Below are 24,032 nucleotides of genomic sequence, written 5' to 3'. Positions count from 1 at the left end.
TGTAGCTGGTTTTTTGGGCCATCTGTTATGATTCTTTGTAAAGAAGCATAATAAGGAATCAGGGCTGAATCTTACTGCCTGTTCTCCATGTGCATCAGGACAGAAGAAGTGGGGTAAGGAAGCACTTTTATTTTGCACACCAGCCAAATGGCTCTTTCATTGATAGGTTAGTTCAGACAGGGCTTGTCTATTCCACCGCAGCACCAGGTCCCAGAATAATTGGCCCAAGTGGGTCCCCCCTTCACATTCATAACTGTCAGGCTTTACACCCAAAAATATACCCCTGAGGTGTCCTAGGACTGTCCCTTCGTGCTTCCTCTTGAATTTTTGGTCTCCAGTGTGTCTGACAAAGGCCACAGGGAATGACCCTGGACCCTGTAAAGGTACTCCTCACTTAACATGGTCCCGGTTAATGATGTTTCATTATTACGTTGCTGATCTATTAGAGAGTATCCTTGTTTAAAGTCGCGCAATGTTCGGTTATAACATTGTTTGGCCGCCACCTGCTAGTAGGCAACTACTGTGGCATAATTGGATTTTCTTAAAGTCATTTTGTTAGAAAGTCACATTTTTCAAGAACGTGACTATGACATTAAGCAAGGAGTAGCTGTATACCTGGCTCTGGAGAGCATTCATGGGCATGAATGGATGGACCCCTCAGAGTTGAGGTGTACCACTACAGTTGTGCAAATAAACCCACTGTTCAATTCTCTGCTTCAATCATACTTCCTAACAGGAAGTGCATGCCCATTCAGTAGCTGAGAATATGTGACATTTTGGTCCCCTGGTACAACAGGAAAGCGGCGAGAAAGGTTACAACCACTTGATTAACATGGGTGATCCTATGCTCCAAAAGAAGACAAAGCTCATCTGTGGTCTCTGTCTTTGAGAAAAGTTCTCTCTTAATGCTAAAACTGGTGATCATTTAAGACAATGAACAAATCAGCATAGCAAAATACCTTGGGCCAAATCCTGAGCTTGAGAAAGTTGATGCGAATCCAGTGAAGTCAATAGAGCTATACTGATTTATCCCAGATGAAGAACTTACAGGGCATATCCTTAGGTAATTCAAGGGGACACAAAGGACTTCATGTTTGGAAGCACTCTGAAAAAAGTTTATAGCTTCAGATAGTACTAACTATGAATACTGCTAAGGCAGTGATTTTCAACCTGTGGTCTGCAGACCCCTGAGGGTCAGCAGACCATGTCTATGGGCTCTGTGAAAGATGACTATAATCAATTAAAAGTATGTGAGTACCCACACTTACAATTAAAGGAGCTCCTCACTTCCATTCAAAATTTCCAGAGGGGTCTGCACCTCTGTTTGAAATTTTTTCAGGCTCTGCGAATGAAAAAGGTTGAAAACTGCTGATCTAAGGTACAGATGTATCCCTTTGGCTGAGCACCTGTCAGCAGCAAGAAGGTCTGGGTTCAATTTTGGGGTACTAAATATATATCGCCTTGGCTCAAGCCCCCACCCAGACCACCTGGGAAATGCTAAATGAATCACTAGGGTGTCCAACAAAGCCGTATGAACACAAAATTTATTACAGAGACAAACACCAGAACACACCGTATGGTCAAGCAAAACAAAAACACCGTCCTGGTTCAAAGTGTACCCTGTATAACCCCTTCCCCAGCTGGGGAGCCTTTGAACCCAGGCTCTGCAGTCTGAGAGTCGGGGAGTCTCAACCCAAAAGAGGTTAGTTCCTGGGAACTGGGGTGTGTTGTCTCCCTCGCCGTCACTGCCCGCTGGGGGCACCGGTTCCCTCTGCGTTGCGAAGGGCCCTTCGGTGAGTTGGTGTAACTCCACTGAGCTGCTGGGGAGCACTGATTTCTGCTCCTGCCCTGGATTCCTGTTGATGGGAGTCCGCTGACCTGCTGTGCAGCGCTGATCTCTACTCCTGCCTGAGTGGCTGTGGAGGTGAGCGACCAGGTCGTGTCCTGGATTCCCAGTCCAAAACCCCCACCCGGCTACTTGACTTGAAACCCTGACTCTCTGCACCACCTTGCCCACAGGCTCCAGCAAGCATTCCTGGGTTCCCCCTCCCCTCCACGGAGGACCCAGGGGAAAAACAAAGAGTAAGCTCCCCAGCCCAGGTGGTCTGAACCTTAAATAACTTTCCTGACCTCATCACATTGGAACATGGCTAATGCAGACCAGTCAATTCAGAGGTGGGATTTGGCCAGAGTCACTAAACTGGTTTTACAGGTTCTGCTGAGGAATCGTAAGGCACTGGTCTGGCCACAATCAGGGCGATGGAAGGTGGTTCCCTCCAGTCCTAAAGGAGGCACAATATACATCAATTATGTCGCGCAAAAAACATGACCATGCTTTACAGCCAGAAGGGTACACAGCAACACGAAACACACTTTACAGCACAGAATGACTTGTATATTTTGGGTGTGCTACACATCAGTACGCAGTGGTTCTCAACACCATAGTATCTGAGATCCTCCCTTCTGTAATGCATTTCTCTCTACGGTGCCCATGGAAGCTAGGTGCCTATTATCTTACAATAGGGAACTGAAGTGCAGAAAGACAGGAGTAATAGCTACAATGGAAAATGAGGAGTAATGGCCACAAACTCCTGGAAGATGGGTTCAGGCTCAACATTAGGAAAAACTTCTTCGCAGTCCAGACTGTGGAATAAGCTCCCTCCAGAGGTGGTGCAATCATCTACCCTGGAAATCGTCAAGAGGACACTAGACAGTCACCTTGCTGGGGTCACCTGACCCCCAGTTACCTTTCCTGCTTGGTGCAGGGGGCTGGACCCAGTGATCTTCTGAGGTCCCTTCTAGTCTATGAATCTATGACAGAAAACTTGACTAACAGAGATAAGCAGGGGTTTTAACAGAGTTGGAAGGGACCTCAGGAGTCATCAAGTCCAGCCCTCTACTCAAGGCAGGATTGTCCCCGATTAAATCATCCCAGCCAAGTGTCTATCTAACTTGTTTTTATAAATTCCCAAGGATGAAGATTTCACATCCAGCCTGGATATCCCAAATTGCAGAAGACAGGCCACTCTCCCCAGATTTCAGTACTATTATAAAGTGTAAGTGCAAAAGGACACGTAATGCACGGGACTAAGAAACAACATTGCATTGCTGCACTTGAGATCTTGAGTCTTTCTTCTGTGAAAAGGCACAATAGATATAGAAGGGGGAAAAAAGCCTGAAGTGACTTATAAAACCTAATAAGTGATTGTAAGAAATAATACTCATTTGACGGTAGCTTGCCAGTCAAATTGCTCCTAAATGATCCAAAAATTCAAGGGGAATCATTTAAGGGGACATTATCATTAGAACATAAGAACTTCCATTTACTGGGTCAGACCACAAGTCCGTCGTGCCCCAAATCCTATGTTACACAGTGACAGAGGGTGGATGCTGAACAGAGCATTTCTGCCGTTCCTCTTTCACTTGCAGTCTCCAGCATTTAAGGCCTATCAACACATTACATGCATGAAAAAGGTTTCTTTTCACTCTTTTGGGCATCATATTTTTGCTAGATGCCCATGAAAGTTCAGGAGAAAAGACATGGTGAGTGGAGAGTTGAGTGGAGAGGCAGACCGATTAGTGTGCAAACTACACAAGTGGGAGCTGGGGATAGAGAGTGGAGCTCCTGAGGGATTTGGAGATGACTCGGACAGGCAATAAAAATGAATTACTAGGAATCAATTGGTGGGGCAGAAGGAACCAGGAGGATTGGCCACCAAAGTCCTGAATTAAAAAAGAACTTTAAAGCAAGGACTGTCCTGCAGAGCAGAAACATTCAGAGAAGGAGATAGAAAAGGGCAAACACTGCAGAGAAAAGTTACCTTGAAGTATCTGGAAAAAAAAAATGGAGAGACAGATCCTGAAAATATTTCAAATTGCCTATTCCTGGGCCGACTTTTTCACCAGGCCTCCTTAAGAAAAAGGGAAACGTGTAGAAACAAGTAATGAAATAAATATCTATACAGCTCTGGAACTTCGAACTTCTGGGTGGGTTGATTTCTATGTGGGAAGGCTTTCCCATTTTTTTTTAAATGTACACTAAATGGAAACGAAGTTGGATGCTTATGTGAACCAGCTGGCACCAGCTTTAAATATTTGTTGTTAGTCATATGTATTTTAGTATAAAACAAGGACTGTGTAACGCTGAGTAAATAAACACGCTCACTAATCTTTCAGTTAGGAGGACTGTGTCATTTTATTCACACTTTTTACCGTGCACTCTAGGGTGACTTGCCAGGGCAGGAATGAACGACATCTGGTAACGCTATAGCCCAGAGCTTGATCTCTGAGTTACAAAGATAATGCTTGATTGGTTTTAGGGTGCACAACCAGAATAAATGAGAGAGAAGTCAAGCAACCACTTATCTTAAATATGGCTAAAAATCACAGGCCTGATTCTGAATTTTCCTACTCCTTTTACACCACTGTGAACGGGAGGAGAACCCATGTTTGAATTTTACCTACATCGACTGCAATGTTGTGGTCAAGATACGTGTTACTTGTTCAACCTCAGAAGGACCAATGTCAATAATCGGCTGATTTTTAAGCATACAATAAACATCTTAGCCGAGATATTTCATTCCAGAATTGGAAAAAATGCAATTGGTGGCAAGAGGAAAATCTCCCATTTTAGAAAGCCAGTTTTTTCAGTGATAGCGTAGAGCTTCTCCCATATATATCATTTTCACACCCATTTGACTCCACTCCATAAGGTTGCTTTTGATTTACACCAGTGTGAGAGGGGAATCAGGTTCAACAAGTTGCCTTATTTGGGATTCTCAAACACCAGTGCATGTATTAGATTTGAGCAGGTGCAACAAACTCACCTTGTGCCCCAAGCTGGATTTGGCCTAGGGCATGAGGCAGTGGTTTTGGCAGAGGCAGTGGCCACTGCGATGTTGGTCACAGCAGTTGTGGTAGCATCAGTGGCCACTACTTGCTATGGTGGAGGTGGCACAAGTGGTGGTGAGGCCGTGAGGTGAGCAAAAGCTACATGCGCACAACCCCGGTGCGCCCCCTTACTGCCAGTGAACATGTCCCCCCCAGGGACCCAGGTTCTGTGGCAGGCCATGCCCACTGCTGACTATGCCTCCGAGCTCCCTGCCCCACTGGGAGTCACATGGTAGGCCAGATGGAGACCATATATTTGACACCCTTGAACTAGAGTAATGCTTGGGCCTTCATATTTTTGAAGCCAATGACAAATGAAGTCCTTTCATTGATGTCAGCGGAAGGACAGAGTTAGGAAAGTGAGTGCTTTTGCTTATAAGGGCAAGTGCCATAAAGTGTCTATCATAAATAACAAGAGTTGCTCAGAAGAGAACAGAAGCTGCAATGGAAGTGCCGTCAATCTGCCAGTCATCTCATGACATTACTTCTAATTGTCTTGGGGCTGAAGACTATCATATGGACACTTGAAACCTTGGCTGAGAGGATGTGATTGTGACCGACTCCAGGTCCCAGATGGCTGGATTGTCTAACACTGCAAGCCCTGTATAATAGTAAGCCTTTGTTTGGGGATGTGAAGAAGCTCATCAAAGGATATCATTACGATAATTTGTTATTTGTGGTTGGCTGTTAGTACAGAAAAGAAGACAGCTGGGTGCTATGGGAACTGTAGCTCAGTATTAACTTGGTGAACATATTGCAGCCTTCAGGGAGAAGAAAGAAATATTGGGTATTTCAGTTATCCACACCACAGCAGAGGTTGTAAGATCTGAGGTTAGATTGGCTTCCACAGTAGATGGAAGGCACATAACTGGAAAATACTTCATGTTCTTGGGTGCATACAAAACCCTTGGCTTGTCATTAATTTTGGAAACCCTTTATTATAACTGTGTTAAACGTTACCTTCTTTCAAACATTCTTTGTGCATTTCTTGTGCCAAAGGTTAAACTGTGGGTATGTCACAATTCACGGTGGTATTTTCACATGTAGTATTTTGGGCCAAACTGATTGCGGGGGACACACAAGATAAGGAAATGTTCAGTTATTTGGTATACTGAGAACAAGACTATTGTAAGGATCTGTGTCCTGATTCTGCTGCTGTTGAAATAAATGGGAAGTTTGCCATTACCTCTTATGGGAATTAGTCTGTGCCCAGAGTATAATTCAGCCAGAGAATTAGAGCACTGTATAACAGTATTAATTATGGCATGGTTAGAACAGAAGTGCATCTCCACTGGTATGGGAGATTGCTTAGTGGTGAAGTGGTATGGGATCATGCCTACTATTATTGGACTTCTACCACCCATGTTAGGTCCTGTGCTGTGCTCCTTGCTTACAAAATGCTTTTCTCCTTCTGTAGCAGGATGACAAGCTAAAGGTATGCTGGGATGAGCACACTGTGTCTGGATGAACACATAGGGACAGGGCAAGCCTTCCAGTGGATACATCTTTGAGGACAAAATGGGACCTATTGGAGGCACTAACCTATTGGACTAGATCACTGCTTTAGCTAGGACCGTTCAGGCTACTGGGGCCACAGCAAGGCATCTACTGTGTAAGATGGGTTCAGAGCAAGGCAGCTCCTTCCCTCCTACCAACTATCCTGAACATGACTACATGGTACGTTGTGACTTTGACATGTTTTTTCATGATTGATCCCATATTTTTTTTCATAGATTCATACATTGTTAGGGGCTGGAAGGGACCTTACAGATCATCGGGTCCAGCCTCTTCCCTCCGCTCTGGGCAGGAAGACTACCAGGGTGCCCCAGCGAGGTGACTGTCCAGTCTCCTCTTGAAAACCACCAGGGGAGGTGACTATTGTTCGTATAGTTACAGGCACGGTTCTTGGTTATATAAATACCTACTCCTGTTTTTTATGAGTAATATATAACAGCAAAAAAGCACTATATCCTGAGGAATTGCAAAACACAGTTTCCATTAACTCAGGCAATTAACATAGCCTCCTGCTTCTGGCATACAGAAGCACTACAGATAGGTACAAGAGATCTGTTTACATAACCCTTACACACTTGAGGAGTCCCATTGACTTAAAGGAATTATTCACAGAAGTAAATTTACTTATCTGTGCATATGCTTCCATAACTGGGCCTTAAGACCCTATTCCCATTGGCTTTAGTGGGATATGGAACAGTTCAGAAGTGATTATGGACTGCAGGGATCTATGGCAGGGTCAGGGTTGAGGAGAAATACAAGCTGAAAGAAGGATGTGCAGAATGTGATGGAAGCAGCTTTTATTAGTTTTAACTTTTCCTGCGTATTGATTAGCTGCTGAGAAGAAAGTCTTTTTACGTACCCACATGGAGTCAATTTATTTAATGAAGAATTTTCCTGGAGAGGAACATTGATTTTCATCTGGGGTATACTGTTACTGCATAAAAGAAAAAAAATCACAAGGCTGACACTTTTTGTTGTAAAAATTGATGCTTTCAAAGTACATTAGTATTATTTCTGGAGCTGTAGGAAACATAAAACTCACTCTAGTTCATGTATGAGTTCAGTCAGATTCACAAATCCAGCAAAACCCTATAGGGTTTACTATGTAAGAGGGAATGAGCCCAACATAAAAGCAGGCATGACTGGGCAAACTGACTGGGGTTTACTCCGTTTCAGGTAAACCCAAACTCACCTGAGCATTAAACCCATGAGAACTGAAGTCAAAGATGTTTTATTTGTGAATCTCAGGTGTAACCTATGCTGTGGAGTTTTATGCAGCTCCAACGATTGCTTTGGTTTTCGAGGATTTTCTTTATTATCGTGCCACATTGTATAATGAATTTAATGATCTTTAGACCTGAGACTGTTTATGAAGGGGGCACTATATAAAATGCTGGATTATTTGCCTTTTCAGTCATTAAAATAGTACTCTGAAGTTGAAAAACAGAGGCCATCGTGATGCGTGCACTTGCTGTTTATTTGTGAAATGTTGCTCTACCAAATGGGGTCATACACTTTATGAACATCAAACTGAAGTGGACCTCCTGGACCATTGAATACAAGGTACTATCCTCCATCACCTAATCGCTCTCATAAACGGATCAAACCCCATCTTAACTGCTTAGGTTTTTGCCCTTGCCATGCCTGTCATACAGCTGTTATACTAGAGCTGGCTGAAAAAAAAAGAAGAAACAGATAAAATAATAGCTTGAGTTAAAAATTGAGAAATAATAAAGATAGTAATGTGAAAACTCTAAACGCGTTGGCCAGTTCTGCAATGATAGCACCAAATATGTATTCACCAAATACATACATAGTCAAGCAGCAGGGTCTGTAACACTTTTGGATTGAGAGGACTTACCCCACTAAGGTATCCAGGTTGTAGCCGTATTGGTGTAGAGGGAAAAGGGATGAGAACTCGTGGTAGAGGTGATATCTTTTATTAGACTGCCTAGATTTTTGCAAAACAAATCTTTAATTGCAAGCTTTCGGGAGCAAGCACCCTTCTTCAGGCATAGCAGAAAAGGTTGTAAAAGTTCTTCCAGGTAAAAATGAAAGTTCATATTTCATAGGAGAGTTAAAGGTGCAGTAAAATCTCCTGTTTGGCACAGTTCCTCTTATGCAGGTTAGTCTCAGGGAAAAGCTGGAATAGCCTGTTTACCTGGAAGTTGTTTGGTGGCAAGCAGGAAGTAGTCACGTTTCGTATGATTACATCCTAACGTGAGCCCAACCTGCATAAAATAAACTGTGCCAAACACGAGATTTTACCACACCTTTAACTCTTTTATGATATACGAACTTTCATTTCTACCTGGGAGAACTTTTACAACCTTTTGTCTTATGCCTGAAGAACGGTGCTTGTGCCCGAAAGCTTACAATTAAAGACATTTTAAAAAAATCTAGTTGATCTAATAAAAGATATCACCACCACCATGAGTTCTGATTCCTTTGACCCTTACTAATGCTGTTAATCTTTAAGTGGCCACAGAGTAACAACAGTCATAAGCAGTCATGAATTGTATACTAGTTGCACAACCCCTTCTTCTTGCCTCTGGTGCTCACAAACCCAAAAATATTCTTTAAAAGTATCTAATTACTCTTCCATGTTTGCTTTCTTTTTGCATTTCTAGTGTCTTGGACAATGAAATGAATTACATTAGTTTCAATATTGCTTCCAATCCATTTCACTTGCAAGCTCTCATACTTTTGCTCAATGCCATGATGAATCACCAGTAGATCAAATAAAGAAACATGGCTTCAGCAGAATAAAAAAAAAACCCTACAACTATTTCTGTTATGCTTAGGATTTGTTATAAATGGTTTCTCAATCTTTTTAATGTTAGGCCTGAATTAATTCAACAGTAATGACCTTTTAAACAAGGATAGACAAACAAGTCTGGATAAAATAAGAAACTGCTTTTGGGTTTATCTAAAACTATACCAAATCCAACTCTTTTTTTTCACTGGGGAAACAGTGGAAGTATAGAAATAGTAGAACTATAACCCAGAATTTTTATCACATCTGGACAATACCTGGAGGTGCTAGATCCATCATAAGAAAGCCTGCTCTAGATTACCTCCAAGTCTGAGCAATTTGGAGAGTCAACAGGCACTTGTTCATCAATGATATATGCATTGTCCTAATAGAACTGCATTAGCCTAAGGACATAACTTTCTTATCTTGATGCATACAATATACATTCATATTTCAACTGTTAAATGTACTTGGCAGTAGTATGGATTGGACACGATAATAATTTATATGAGATCCATGTGTTGGGGTTGTAAATACCATAGAGTAGGACAATCTCAGTTCCAGGTGATCATAGAAAATGAGGGTTGGAAGGGACCTCAGGTCATCTAGTCCAGCACCCTGCTCAAAGCAGGCCCACCCAAGCTAGATCATCCCAGCCAAAGCTTGGTCTAGCCAGGTCTTAAAAACCTCCAAGGATGGAGAGACCATCACCACCTTTGGGTAACCTTTTCCTGTGTTTTACTACCCTCCTAGTAAGAAAATTCTCCCTAATATCTAACCTAAACTTCCCTTGCTGGAACTTGAGACTGTTGCTCCTTGTTCTGTCATCTGCCACCACTAAGAATCTATGAATGCATGTAACACACAGATCTAGCAGTATTTGATTTTTTTCTGTCAAGTGTCAATTTTCTGAAGTTGAAATAATTATATCTGTTGTATTGTGCTATGCTCTTTTCTATTTTGGTCTAATGAAAGCTCTTTTGGAAGAATAGAAGCAAATGATATTCATTAGCACTGATAACTTTAAAACATCTGGTCTTTATTAGGAAATGTTTTGCTTTGAGTGCCAGCTAAGTTTAATTTTTATTTATCAGCCCATGATTTCTGGGATTTGATCATTCCGTCTCTTCAATTTAAAGATCGTAAGAAACTGTGGTTTATCAGTCTGATCTCCTGCATAACTCAGGACATTTATCTAACCACATAACTTATGGTTGAACGCAAGCATTGCTTTTGGAACAGCATCCAATCTTGATTTAAAACCACCAAGTGATGAAGAAATAATCATGTCCCGTGGGAAGCTGTTCAAATGGTTAATTACACTCACTGTCAAGTAATTTAAAATAGAAATAAGACATATTTTTAACTTCAGTTTCCAGCCATTGGGTTATACTTTGTTATGCCTTTATCTCCTATGAAAACACACTCTGATATCCCATGGTTGTACAGGAAGAAGCTACCTATTTGGTGTAGCTGCACATCACATGTACTTCTTTGGTAACTTGGCCATAGAGTTTTAATTTGATGCTTGTTTCTCCCAGATAATGTTTCATCCATTTACATTTCAAGCAAGGCTACTTTTGATCTTTATTCCCAGCTTGTTTACTAAAGACAAACAATAGGATCTCATCTGTGTTTCTCCTTAAGGGAGAATTGCAGATGGAACATTGTTTTCTTTCAAGTGTACCTTATTTGATTACCCAATTGCCCATGGAGTTCAGTGCTGGCAAAAAGATTAGCACAGTGGAGTTTATTAACTCTTTGTCCCCATCGTTGGGAGGCAGGAGCACTGCATGGCATCTGTGGTTGCAACACAGATCAGAACTGGAGTATTTTATTCGCAATAATTTAGAGGTGATATAAACAGGTTGCTACTTCTGACCCTGGTGAGTCCTACTGCATAACTTCAACTCTTTAAATGCCATCCAGAACAGGATTGTCAGTAGAGTCAAGGGGAGATTGCTAAATAGAAATTAAAATATTGTTGCCATGTTTTCTGACGTCAACAGCTCCTTTGATACCAACCTTATCTATTTTATGTCTCATAGTTTGATTGGATATTTTATCCACTCATAGGTGATTGCTTATCTATTTTTTGACTCCTAGGATATTGCAAAGCTTCGATCCCTGATTCGATTCAATGGAGATTCGGCCTGATTTGATAGCCGAATCTCCAAACCTGAACTGAATCAGAGGGCCCTTTAATCTCTCTGAATTGAACTGGATCCCGCTGCGTCCCCACTCCCCTGAAGCCCCCAGACACCCCCTCAGCAGCCGTAGAGCCCCCTGCCGACCCCCAGCACAGCCGGAGGTAAGTGGGCTCGTGGTGGGAAGGCGTTAACTCCTCGCTCCCTGGGAGGAGGCGGCTGCGTGGAGCCGGGCCAGGTCAAGCCCCGGCCCAGGCCCCTACTTGGTCCAGCCCCACAGGGAGCCGCGTGAACAGGCTGCGTAAACAGGCACTTGAGTTAGCATGGAGTTCACGCAGGAGGGGGCGTGGGAGGCCACAAGACCCTGCCTGCGACCACCCCAGCCATAGCCAGCCCCAGCCATAGCCAGCCTACCAGAGGTATGACACGGATGGGCATGCGCCGCACCCTGAGGGCCCCCTCGGGCTCTGTGGCCCCCCCATCAGGCACCTCAGAGAAGGCCACCCAGACGGAGCCCATGGTTCCGGGCTCCACGCAGACGGAGCCCCTGGCTCTTGGCTGCGGGGGCTGCCTGTCTCTTTTTCAGGCTCTGGGGCCCGGGAGCATGGCCACCTCCCCTTGCGGGGTCTGCTCCCTACTGGGGTCTCTGGTGTGCCAACTAGAGGAGCTCCAGGCCACAGTCCAGAGACTGCGCGCCATCAGGGACTGCGAGCAGGAGATAGACTCCTACTGCCAGGCCCTTCTCCCCCAGGAGCTGCAGGGTAGAGCACCGTCTCTCTTCACGACTAAGGAGGACTCTGGGACCTCCCGTTCTGCCCAGTCAGGAGCATGGACCAAGGTGGTCAAGGGCCCCAAGGCCCGCCGCACCAAGGCCCCCCCCTCGCCGGAGCTTAGCAACAGGTTCGCACCTCTTGCAGCCCCAGCAGAGCCTGCACAGTTACCGGCTCCCACAGGCAACCCAGGCTCAACCACAGCTACTGCCCCCACTCTCCCCAAGACAAAATGAAAGGTGTTTGTTGTGGGAGACTCCATCCCGCGGGCAACTGAGGGGGCAGTCTGCCGCCCCAACCCCTTAGCCCAGGAAGTCTGCTGCTTCCCGGGGGTCCACATCCGAAACATTGCAGAGAGGATCCCAGAGCTCCTCCGGCCCACAGACCACTATCCCATGCTCCTTATTCACGTGGGCACCAATGGCATGCCTCAGAGCACCCCCAGCCAGGTCATGAGGTGCTACAGGGGTTTGGGAGCGGGCCTTAGTGTTCTGGGAGCTCAGGTGGTGTTTTCGTCGATCCTCCCAGTCTCGGGCTATGGGCTGAAGAGGGAGAGGAGGATCCATGTAGTGAACCAAAGACTGCGGAGCTGGTGTCATCGGGAAGGCTTTGGCTTCCACGACCACAGCCCGCTCTTTGGCGAGAGAGGCAGCGAGCTGCTGGGAAGAGATGGCCTCCACCTCTCCCCCCTGGGGAGGAGGCTCTTCTCAGCCAGGCTGGCTGACCTTCTCCACCGGGCTTTAAACTAAGCCCTCTGGGGGATGGGGGGACTACTGCCACTGCTGGCCTGCTGAGCAACCCTTGCAAAGCCAGCAGACCAAACGCATTTAAGGGAGCCCACCCCTGCCCCAGCTCTCCCACAATCTGTGGGCAAGGCAAGAGCCCCCCAGGGCACACTTGCCTGTCTGTACACTAATGCCAGGAGCCTGGGCAACAAGCAGGAGGAGCTCATCCTCCTGCTCAGTGCAAAGAATTATGACGTCATTGGGATAATGGAGACCTGGTGGGATTCCACCCATGACTGGACCATGGGTATAGAGGGCTATACCCTGTACAGGAGGGATCTTGTTGACAAAAGGGGCGGGGGTGTAGCTCTCTATGTGAAGGAAAGCTACATCTCCCTGCAAGCTGATGTTGGCGACCGGCATGGACAGCTAGAGACCCTCTGGGTAAAAATTCATGGGGAATATGGCACAGGGGACACAATGGTGGGAGTCTACTACAGACCTCCCACTCAAAGTCCTGAGCTTGACCAGGAGTTTGCCCAGGAACTGACTGAGGCCGCTTGCTCCAGGACCTTGGTTGTCATGGGTGACTTCAATTACCTGGACATCTCGTGGGAAGATCACTCAGCAAAATCCAAGCAGTCGCATAGCTTTCTCTCGTGCATGGATGACCTCTACCTGACTCAAGAAGTCTATGGGCCAACAAGAGGCAAAGCACTGCTCGACCTGGTACTGGCTATGGGGGACAACCTAATCGGCGACCTAGTGATCGATGGGAAGCTGGGTGACAGCAACCACGAGCTGATCACCTTCACCATCCGCCGTAAAGCTGGCAAGTCAGTCAGCAACACAGAAGTCCTTGACTTCAGAAAAGCCGACTTTGACAAGCTCAAGAGGCTTGTTGGTCAGGCCCTCAGGGACCACGACCCCAGGGAGATGGGAGTTCAAGAAGAGTGGTTGCTTCTCAAGGAAGCAATCCTCAATGCACAAGCTAAATCTATTCCAACATGGAGGAAAGGCAGCAGGGATGCAGAGCAGCTCTCCTGGCTCTCCAGGGACCTAGCGGACCTCCTGCAGCTAAAAAGGAAAGCCTACAAAGGATGGAGGACGGGATTCACCTCCAAGGAGGATTATTCTGCACTGGTCCAGTCCTGCAGGGAGTAAACCAGGAAAGCTAAGGCTGCAACTGAACTCCAACTAGCTTCAGGCATCAAGGACAACAAAAAGTCCTTTTTCAGATATGTGGGGAGCCGGAGGAAAAGCAAGGGCAATGTTGGACCCCTGCTAAACCAGATGGGGCAACTGACAACTGACGCCCAGGAAAAAGCCAACCTATTAAATAGGTACTTCGTGTCAGTCTTTCATCAGTCACACAGGACGCCCATGCCTGCTATGGGACAGGGAGATCCGGGTGATGGGGATCCCCTACCCTCCATAAATGCTGACCTCGTGAAGGAACACCTTGAGAAGCTGGATACCTTCAAGTCAGCTGGCCCTGACAATCTGCACCCCAGGGTACTCAAGGAGCTGGCGAGCGTCATAGCCCAGCCCCTGGCACGGGTCTTTGAAAACTCCTGGTGCTCTGGTGTAGTGCCTGAAGACTGGAAGAAGGCCAATGTGGTGCTGATCTTCAAGAAAGGGAGGAGAGTGGATCCGGCTAACTACAGGCCCATTAGCCTGACTTCTATCCTGGGGAAGATCTTAGAAAAGTTTATTAAGGAGGCCATCCTTGAGGGACTGGCCCAGGCTAACATCCTAAGGGATAGCCAGCACGGGTTTGTTGCGGGTAGGTCTTGTTTGACCAATCTCATTTCCTTCTACGACCAGGTGACCTATCACCTGGATGAGGGAGAAGAGAGTGATGTCATATATCTTGACTTCAAAAAAGCTTTTGATCTGGTATGCCATGATCACCTCTTGGCCAAACTGGCCAGTTGTGGCCTTGGCTCCACCATTATCCGCTGCCTGGGAAATTGGCTCCGTGGTCGGACCCAGAGGGTTGTGATTGATGGCAGTCACTCATTGTGGTGCCCTGTGACCAGTGGGGTCCCTCAAGGCTCTGTCCTGGGACCCATACTGTTCAACATCTTCATTAATGATGTGGACATTGGAGTCAGGAGTGGACTGGCTAAGTTCGCCGATGACACCAAACTTTGGGGCAAAGCATCCACGCCAGACGACAGGCGGGTGATCCAGGCTGACCTGGACAAGCTCAGCAAATGGGCAGACGAGAACCTGATGGTGTTTAACACCGAAAAATGCAAGGTTCTCCACCTTGGGAGGAAAAACCTGCAGCATCCTTATAGGCTTCGCAGTGCTACGTTGGATAGCACTACAGAAGAAAGAGACGTGGGGGTCATCATTGACCACAAGATGAACATGAGCCTCCAATGCGATGCTGTGGCTAGTAAAGCGACCAAAATGCTGGCTTGCATCCATAAATGTGTCTCGAGCAAATCCCGGGACGTCATTCTCCCCTTGTACTCCGCCTTGGTGAGGCCGCAGCTGGAGTACTGCGTCCAGTTTTGGGCTCCACAATTCAAAAAGGATGTGGAGAAGCTTGAGAGAGTCCAGAGAAGAGCCACGCGCATGATCAGAGGTAAGGAAAACAGATCTTACAATGATAGGCTGAGAGCCATGGGACTCTTTAGCCTGGAAAAGCGCAGGCTCAGGGGTGATCTGATGGCCACCTATAAGTTTATCAGGGGTGACCACCAGGATCTGGAGGAACGCTTGTTCACCAGAGCGCCCCAAGGGATGACTTGGTCGAACGGTCATAAACTACGGTGAGACCGCTTCAGGCTGGACGTAAGGAAGAATTTCTTTACTGTCCGAGCCCCCAAGGTCTGGAACAGTCTGCCAGCAGAGGTGGTTCAAGCACCTACATTGAACACCTTCAAGAGTAAATTGGATGCTTATCTTGCTGGGATCCTATGACCCCAGCTGACTTCCTGCCTTTGGGCAGGGGGCTGGACTCAGTGATCTCCCGAGGTCCCTTCCAGCCCTGATGTCTATAAAATCTATGAAATCTATGAAGCAGAGAGATTCAGAAAGATTTGGCGTGTTGGACATAGACAAAGCTTTAAATGTTTTTTCTACATACCTCTAGGTAGCAGGCAGCTTGTAAATGCTGCGATGGTGGGGCAGATGGAGCATCCCATGTAAGTGCATGGGGATCCCCAGCACTCTTGGCAGCAGACCTAGAAGTGGACCAGAAACAGTTCATGGTCCACGGGGCAGCGTGTTGCCCCCCCTTCCCCCCTCCCTCCCCTGGATCGATGACTGGTGTCTCCTGGGTCTGGGGGGAGGGGGCACCCAGAGTCCCCCCATGGCCAATTGCAGACCCAGGAGGATACGGGGGGGAGGGGGGCTGCATGCTCCCCAGTGGACCCAGAAGTGAACTGGAAGTACTTCCGATCCACTTCCAGGTTTGCCGCCGAGCACATGGAGGGCCCCCCCCGGCCCCACATTCCTGTGGCACACTGTAGCTGCCCAATCATCACAGCATTCACAAGCCACAATGGTACCTTGAGGTATGTAGAAAAAACATTTAAAGCTGTGTCCATGTCCTCCAAATTGCTGATTCTCCGAATCAGCATTGAATCTTCAGATTCGGATTTGGCCGAATCAAATCCAGAACAGTGATCTGAATCAACGAATCCAATCACTGTCCTCAGTTCAGCCCAAATCTGAATCGAATAGGGCCCATTTTGCACACTCGTAGTGATTGGCCAAGAACAGGCAGGTTAGCAGAGGAGAAAGCAGTAACGTGAATTAGTACTTGCTTTATGTGACACATACATAGGTCCTGGAGCTTTTAGCAATCTCAGCCTGATGGCAATGCTCAGTTCTCATCAAGTAATTTGGTCTCAAGACTGACTATAATTTGGGACCCAAGTTGAAATGAGATTTTCTTGTTACTTGCATGACTCCCTCTGCTCTCCCTCTACACAGAACACTGCATAACAAAAGCTAAAACCATGAAGCAACTTTTCCCTAGACTGAATATTTGCTCAGACACCCCTCTAGCACCTCTCTGGCCCTCTCCAGAAGAAAAATCCCAGAAACTTAAAACTTGGAAGACTTTCTTTAAAGGTTCCAGCATAGAACAAATGTTGATTGGATTCTCGTATGAGCAGTGAGGGAGAAGCCCTCGTATTTCTTCAGCAAATGCTTACCTTCTCGTAAACAGAAAGATAAGTTTCAAAGGAGCTCCAAAGCCTGGGATTTTCTAAGATGCCAAGGGGAGTTAATTGACCAAAATGCTCACATCGCTTTACATTTGAAACCAAGTCTCAAAACCAAGAATATGTCATACCAATTTCCAGACCACTACGTTACCACAGGAAACAAGTGTGTGGTAGATTAGTTGCAACAACTATTTTGTGTCTCAAACATTCCTAGACAGCATCTTCAAGGGACTCCACCTTAGCGTATTTCTGCAAAATACATTGTTTTGCTACTACAATCTATCATTATTTGCTGTTGACATTAAAAAGAATGATAATAATAAAAAGTAGTTATTTAGTTTGAAAAATCCCTGGCATTTTTTTAATGAAAAGCCTACCGATGCGACACCACAATCTTCTTGTTTTTAACTATGCTCTAGTTATACGGGATGTATTTTGCTATGAAACAATATACATGGATTGGAACTGGGCTCCATCCTATTGTGGCATGAATTTTTGTGTGAGGCTTATAAGAGGTTGTTCTTTGCTTTTTTTTTATTGGAGGGACAAATTCGCACATTCTGTGACCAAGACTAGGCAGCAGGGTTGACTGAGCTTCAAACCAAGGGCCAGATCCTATGCCTTTTTTGAATGCCTTGGGGAGGATCAAAAGAGTTGGTAATACTAACACTGAATAGCTTGATGGTGTAGAAAACACATTACTATGCAGCAACCTTTAGCCTCTTTGTAAATTTTTTTAATTGCCTCTGGGAATATCTCATACTCCCTTCTATAGAGCAAATATGAAGGCAACAAGCACACTGTCCAAAACTTTTATAACACTAGAGGGAATAGTGTGTAGAGGGAATGGGGAGTAATATGGAGAGACAGGCCGTCTTCTGGGATTTTGTGAGTTGTGATATGATCTCTCTATTGATCCTGAGACTCCACAGAAGTTTAAAAGACACTCCCTTCATCCTGTCTGTACAGACAAAAATACCTCATCTCAAGGTAACAATGAAAATGACTGACAAAAAATGGATGTTTTCTCTCTCCATTTGCCCTGTTCTGCATGTGGAAGGACAGCATTTAGCCCATTGTTTTGGAATCATTTATTAAAAATATATTTTATGACTCAAATTACTCAAATAATCTTGAAGGGAATGCAGAAGATAGATGGCTGATTTCCTCAGAAAGAGAGTAAAGTGGGAATAACTTGTTCTTCAACCACAGATGAGCTCATTTTCTTTTCAAAATTTGAATTTATTTTTAACTGAATTAGTATCCAACTAATGTGGATGTCAACCAGATGGAATGCAATTTTGGGAATTGCAAAGGAATTCATCAATGTTGATATAAACCAAATGTGATTGAGTTGGAAAGGATGTGATATGTATCTGCATAGAGTTGGTCTCATCTGCATGGTCTGCTTTCCTTCTTTGTTAACTCTTAGGAAGGCCAAATGGAAAAAAAATAGTATCAGTATGGCTTTAAATTGACTGATACAATACAACTTATGACTGGTCTGGGGAAAAATAAGACATTCATTACACAGAAACTCCTTCATCTAATAGCACTGGCAGATTACACTGTACATCAGAAGCATGTTTTTCCTCATTAGAGTGGTCTATTACTCTATTATTATATTTAATAATATGCTAAGCACCGTACACATATGAAGATACAGTCTCTGACCCAAATACTGAACAATTTTAACAATTTAACTGTTTTGTGCGTTTCAATACAATCATCACCACACTATCTATGCACGTCATAACAGTTTTAGACCCCAAGCCATTTAAACATAGGTTGAATCCATTCTTATTAAGGAAATCACTTAACCATGTGCTTCATATTAAGGATGCCATCCTAAATTAGGACCAGAGATGGGAATTGTCGTTTATGAAATGCCTAGTATACATTTTGGGAGAGTTCATTTACCAAGTGAACAGCCAAACGTCCGTCTGAGTTTGGGGTTACTAAAGACTGGGAAGGGAAAATGGGGACATAAGTATTTACATGTGTATATGCTGGAGTCTTCACACAAAACCGAGAGCAGCTCACTTATTTCCAGGTGAAGGTATCCTCTGCATAGAGCTCCACAGAAGCACGACTCCTGGAGAAACCCAGCTACTATTGCTTGTGTCCTCCACGCTGGAAGAGTAACCCTCCACCCCAGGAGTAACAAAGAGGGAACAGAGCAGATGCTGATTTTCTCCTTAGACTCCTGGGAAATGCTGTCTTTTCATAGCAAAGGGGAAACATCTTACTTTAACACTGATTACATGATTAATACAGAGGGGTAGTGTCACCCTGCCCGGACTTCTGCAAGTCTAATAAATAAAACAGAGTCAGGACTCCACCTTCTTGCACAGCTGATGGCAGGGGTGGCAAGCTCATTCAGCTCTGGGGGATGGAGTGGACTCGCAGACTGGCCCTGGGCATCAGATCTAGCACTCAGGGCTGATCCTGTGCAGGCCAGATCTGGCCTGTAGGCTGTGTTGTTGACTCCCCTGCCTTATGATTTATCACCTGCTGCCCACGAACATGTGTCCCTGTGTGACTAACACAAGAGTCCTGCAGAGAAAGGAGAACCCACCTAGTTTGCACCTTTTGTGCACATACTCAATATATGTCCCCTCGAGATGGAAATTACGCAAGGGACCAAGAGGCTGCAGAAAGCTCCCAGTGCAGGGAGGCTGCAATAGCTTGGTCTGCAGGGGCTAGGCAGCCGTGGGGCATCCACACAGGGATAGTCAGCATGGGATCTGGTTTTGCCTACTGAGGTCTTCACAGGTCAAAGACCTCCCTAGCCAGAAGAACAACTCCTTATGAGGCTCCATGGAGAGGGTTTAGCTTAGAAACTTTGTGGCTAAAAGTTATTATCACCTGTGCTTAGGGGAGACACAGTGATCCCATTGCCATGCACCTCCCAGCTGGCAAGGAAAATCTCCCAGATATTTTCGGTGTGCAGCACCCCACAACTGGAATACTTGTGGTATTCACTGGTCAGATGCCCGTTGCCACCCCGTCCCCTTTGGGCAGCTCGCTCAGGAGGTCTGGCTCACACATTTGGTTTATTGTTTTATTTCTTACCAGGAAAATGAAGTTCATGATCATCTTTTGATTTCAACTCTATACACTGCTGCCAATGCAAAACAGTTAACAAGAACAGAGCACATTCACTAAAAAAAAAATGCCGGGGGCAGTGTGTTGGGGGAGCCAAGAGTGAGTATTTCACAATGCTTTGGGGAGATCAATATTCTGGAAGGAAAAAGCATAATTAAAAACCCAAACAGTGAACACCGAAAAGAGGAGAACGAAAACAAGTGTGTTTTCCTCTTCTCTCCCTGTTAAACCAGCTGAGGAGTTGTCACATTACACATCTAGGGAGAATTAGTGAAGCTCACTTGCTCACATTGTTTGACACTGCCAGTACAACTCACCAAGGGATACATTCATATTATGAGAAAAGAAAAAAACCTTTCTGGGAAAGAATGGACCCTCTGTGCATTGAGCTGTCACTCATGCAGTCGGTGCCCATGACTAACTGCTCAGAAACTGGACTTTTTGTGTACTCCGAAGGTAAAAATGTGATAAGATTGTAACCGCTTACAATTAGGAATTTGGAAATCCAGGCATTCAGGAAGTCTTTTGCAATTCTGTTATTTTTTTCCCCTTCAAAAGCAAGGGTTTTATAGAACAATCTTCCCCTTCTGTTTAAACCAGAGGTGGCCAACCTGTGGCACAGGTACCACAAGTAGCACCTCTGTGTGTGGCACATGCAGATTGAGGAGGGAGCAGCAAACACGGCAGCAGATTGGGCAGGGAGCACGGAGAAGGAAGAAGAAAGCAGAGCAGCAGATGGGTCAGGGGAAGTGGATCCAAGTGGCACTGACAGAGTGTGTCTACATGTCTCTGAACGGCGAGGCTGCTACAGCGCCATGCTTTAGTACTTCCTTTTGGAGTAATACCAGTATTACTACTGCTAGTACTTTTGGAAGTACTAAAGCATGGCGCAGAATGGGCAGCTACTGTGCCATGCACATGGCATATGGTTAGATCTCACCACTACATTGCCATAGTGGCGTGCTATATTGGGAGAGTGCGCTGCTACAGCAATGTAGCTAGTGACCGTGTGTACACCCAAGTAATCACTACATCATTGTAGCGCACCATTGGGCAATGTGCAGATGCGCCCAGAGGGGGCTAAGTTGTGGCATGCCTGCCAAAAAGGTTGGCTCCCATTGGTTTAAACCACAGGTTTTCAAGAGAAATTTTGTCCCATGCATGAGTGGGGTTCTTTCAAATTTGGCTCATTTCCAATGTGATGTGAGATTTACTCATGTAAAAGGCAATCCACCCAGGTGCACATGGACTTTTAAGTTATGCTGATTCATCTTCACAAGCAGGGTGAACTATTGCTGTTCAGGAGGACTCTCCCTCACCTGCAGCTCATTCTCAGACACCTGTGGCTTGATTGGCGCAATAAGCTTGACTGGTGACTCAGGAAAGTGCTCTACATTATTATAAATATAACAACATCGTAATTCCAGGCTTGGATTTGTACCGTGATTCTGCCTGAAGGCCTGAAAAGAATTTCCCACCCACACATGTAATGCAGGTGTTTTCTATGTTGCCTACACAGTAGCACAGCATTGGCCTTTGTTCATATGCTAGGAGAGGGGTTTTGGCATCTGCTTTTGGAATTTCACTGACTACAACGAGGAGCTGTTGAGAAATTGCTACACAGGAATTACAGCTCTTCCCAACAAGCAGTCCTACCTAGGCCCGGTGCCGTGGACTTCAGCCCCAATTAGGGTGGCCATCATAGAGGACAGTCCGGTTGTATTGTATTGATATGAAACCAGGCGCCTTTATGTCCTCTATTTTTTCTCTTGAAGAGAGTAATAATATTTTCTCTTGAAGACAAAACTATAGGACATAAAGGCGCCTGGTTTCGTAGCAATAGAGGACAGAGGATGGAGTAGCAGAAAACTGCAATGTCCTCTATGATGGCCACCCTAGCCCCAGTCCAAGTAAACACTTGAGCACATGTGTAAATTTAAGCCTGTGTCACTGACTTCAGGAAGGGAATGTCTTCAATGGGACTACCCACATGCTTAAATGCTTTGTTGAATCGGGGCCCAAGTGCACAGCAACTTGCAATCCAGAGCTCTTAGTTGCTAGCAAGAGCCTCAAGTTCTTGGATTCTGCGTGGGATGAGGTTTACCTCTGAAGAGCCAGATGAAAATGTTCATTATGTTAATGGAAGGAGTATTAATGTGTTTGCATTAAGAACTCGATTCACAAAGTGTTTATGCAATTACCAAATTGCACTGATGATTGAAAGAACTGCAACAAATCTGGGGGGAAATAGTAATATAGTGTCCTTTTGTTTGGCAGCTCATATTCACCAGCCGTTCTGTGGTCAATACAGAAGAGATAGAGCTGCTGATGACATCCATGTTCGATCCTTGGCTCGCAATTGCTTTCCCACAAGCTGTCTTCCGGCCTGAAGAAACACTATCATTCTGTCCAGCCGATATATCAGCCAGCTACAGATTTCCAGGCTTTCCACTGGGGCCTCAGAAAGGAATAGAGTGTAAAATAGTAGACCCTTTCAAGCCCTTCTTCCTGGAGGGAAAATCCTGCACTACAAGGTGTACTGCATGCAGTAAGCATGCACGCCTGGTAAAAACAGCCATGTTTTCTTATAGGAGGGAGGGAATTTTTAAACATTAAGACAATGGGTAATGTTGAATCGTGGCCCAAGTGCACAGCCAGTGATTAGTGGGTAACTTAACTATGTCTGACTTCATCCAGAATAGCTATAGTAGGAAACACTATGTTCAGTACTGTTTGCAGGTTTGGACCCCCTTAGACCTTTTCGCAGACTGATTTCTAGTGACTTGAGAACACTGGGGGGTATGGACATGGTTCTGAATGTACACTCCTCCACATGGACCTGTAGGTAATGTTTATAGAGAGAACTTTTCAAAATGGGGAAAGATGATCTTGTGACTGAACTCCACTCATACTTCGCCATGCAATTCCCAGCAAGCTGCTTAAACTCAGCTTGGCAACTGGGAAGGGCAATAGATTCCAACTGCATTGCATTGTTATGAGGTTTGATTCATTAATGTCATTTGCAAACTGCGAGCTCCTAGAGATGGAAGGGACAATGCTAAGGTCAAAATATTATTACTTCATATTGCTAAGTTTCACAAATTCCTTGTGAAAGGGAATTTTCCATCCCTTTGAGAGGCATTTGTTCTGAAGCACAAATGTACTGAGTCTTGGTGGTAGGACTGAACATGCATGAGATTTGATCTGCCGTGTTTACTCTTGTTTTGCAATTAACAACACAGCTATTCCTTATTAAGTCCCATGAATGTCTAGAGGGTATTAAAAAAGGTCTCTTATCACTGGCTAATTCCATAATTTTTTAAACAGAAACTCCATGTGTTTTCTCAATAAGCACTTCTCCTCCTGACAGGGCTGGAGCTTTCATAAACACAGCAAGAATAACCTCTGGATCCTAGCCTGCAGCAGCGAAGTATGAAATTTTGAATTCCATGGGTCACTGTTTCTGGTTTTTGGTGCAGCCAGATGTGGATAAAAGGCAAGGGGTGTTTTATTGTTGTTTTCTCAAGAAACAGAGAAAGATTTGTACTTAGATACACCCCCAAGTCCCCAAAACAAGTGGCCAACATGTGGCTTGAATATCACCAATTGCCATTTCAAAAGATGATACTTAAAAAAATATATTTTGAATTTAAATATTCTGTCTGCAGCTAATAAAATGTGTTTGGACTCTAAATTGGATTTAGGAAAACATATAGGAGTGCTATGAACTCTATACCATCCACAACACAGGTGTACCTGTAATTGGATTTGAGTTAGCGATATCACTGAAATAGCCAGTATCAATCAACCTCTAGCTGTAATGAGGAGTTACACAAACAAATTAGTATAATTAGACCCCTTTTTATAGTCTACTGTGACGGACCTTTCAGATGTACAAGATCTTGACTAGATTATTTTATTCATCGGCAGCA

The 24,032-nt window shown here is 45.0% G+C and overlaps 1 long non-coding RNA gene across 1 annotated transcript in view; it reads left to right on the top strand.

Moving 5' to 3' along the window:
* The window catches only part of LOC149863502 (uncharacterized), a 62,094-nt gene extending 38,445 nt beyond the window's left edge, over positions 1–23,649 (top strand). The window contains exons 2-4 of the long non-coding RNA XR_016442608.1: positions 6,624–6,761; positions 7,820–7,968; positions 22,378–23,649. This is a non-coding gene — a long non-coding RNA (uncharacterized LOC149863502). The remainder of the gene's footprint in view (positions 1–6,623; positions 6,762–7,819; positions 7,969–22,377) is intronic.
* The last annotated feature ends 383 nt before the right edge of the window (positions 23,650–24,032 follow it).

This window comes from Crocodylus siamensis, chromosome 5, assembly GCF_052110815.1.
Source record: "Crocodylus siamensis isolate JL-2025a chromosome 5, ASM5211081v1, whole genome shotgun sequence".
Taxonomy (NCBI): domain Eukaryota; kingdom Metazoa; phylum Chordata; order Crocodylia; family Crocodylidae; genus Crocodylus; species Crocodylus siamensis.
This window is presented reverse-complemented; position numbering and strand designations above follow the sequence as displayed.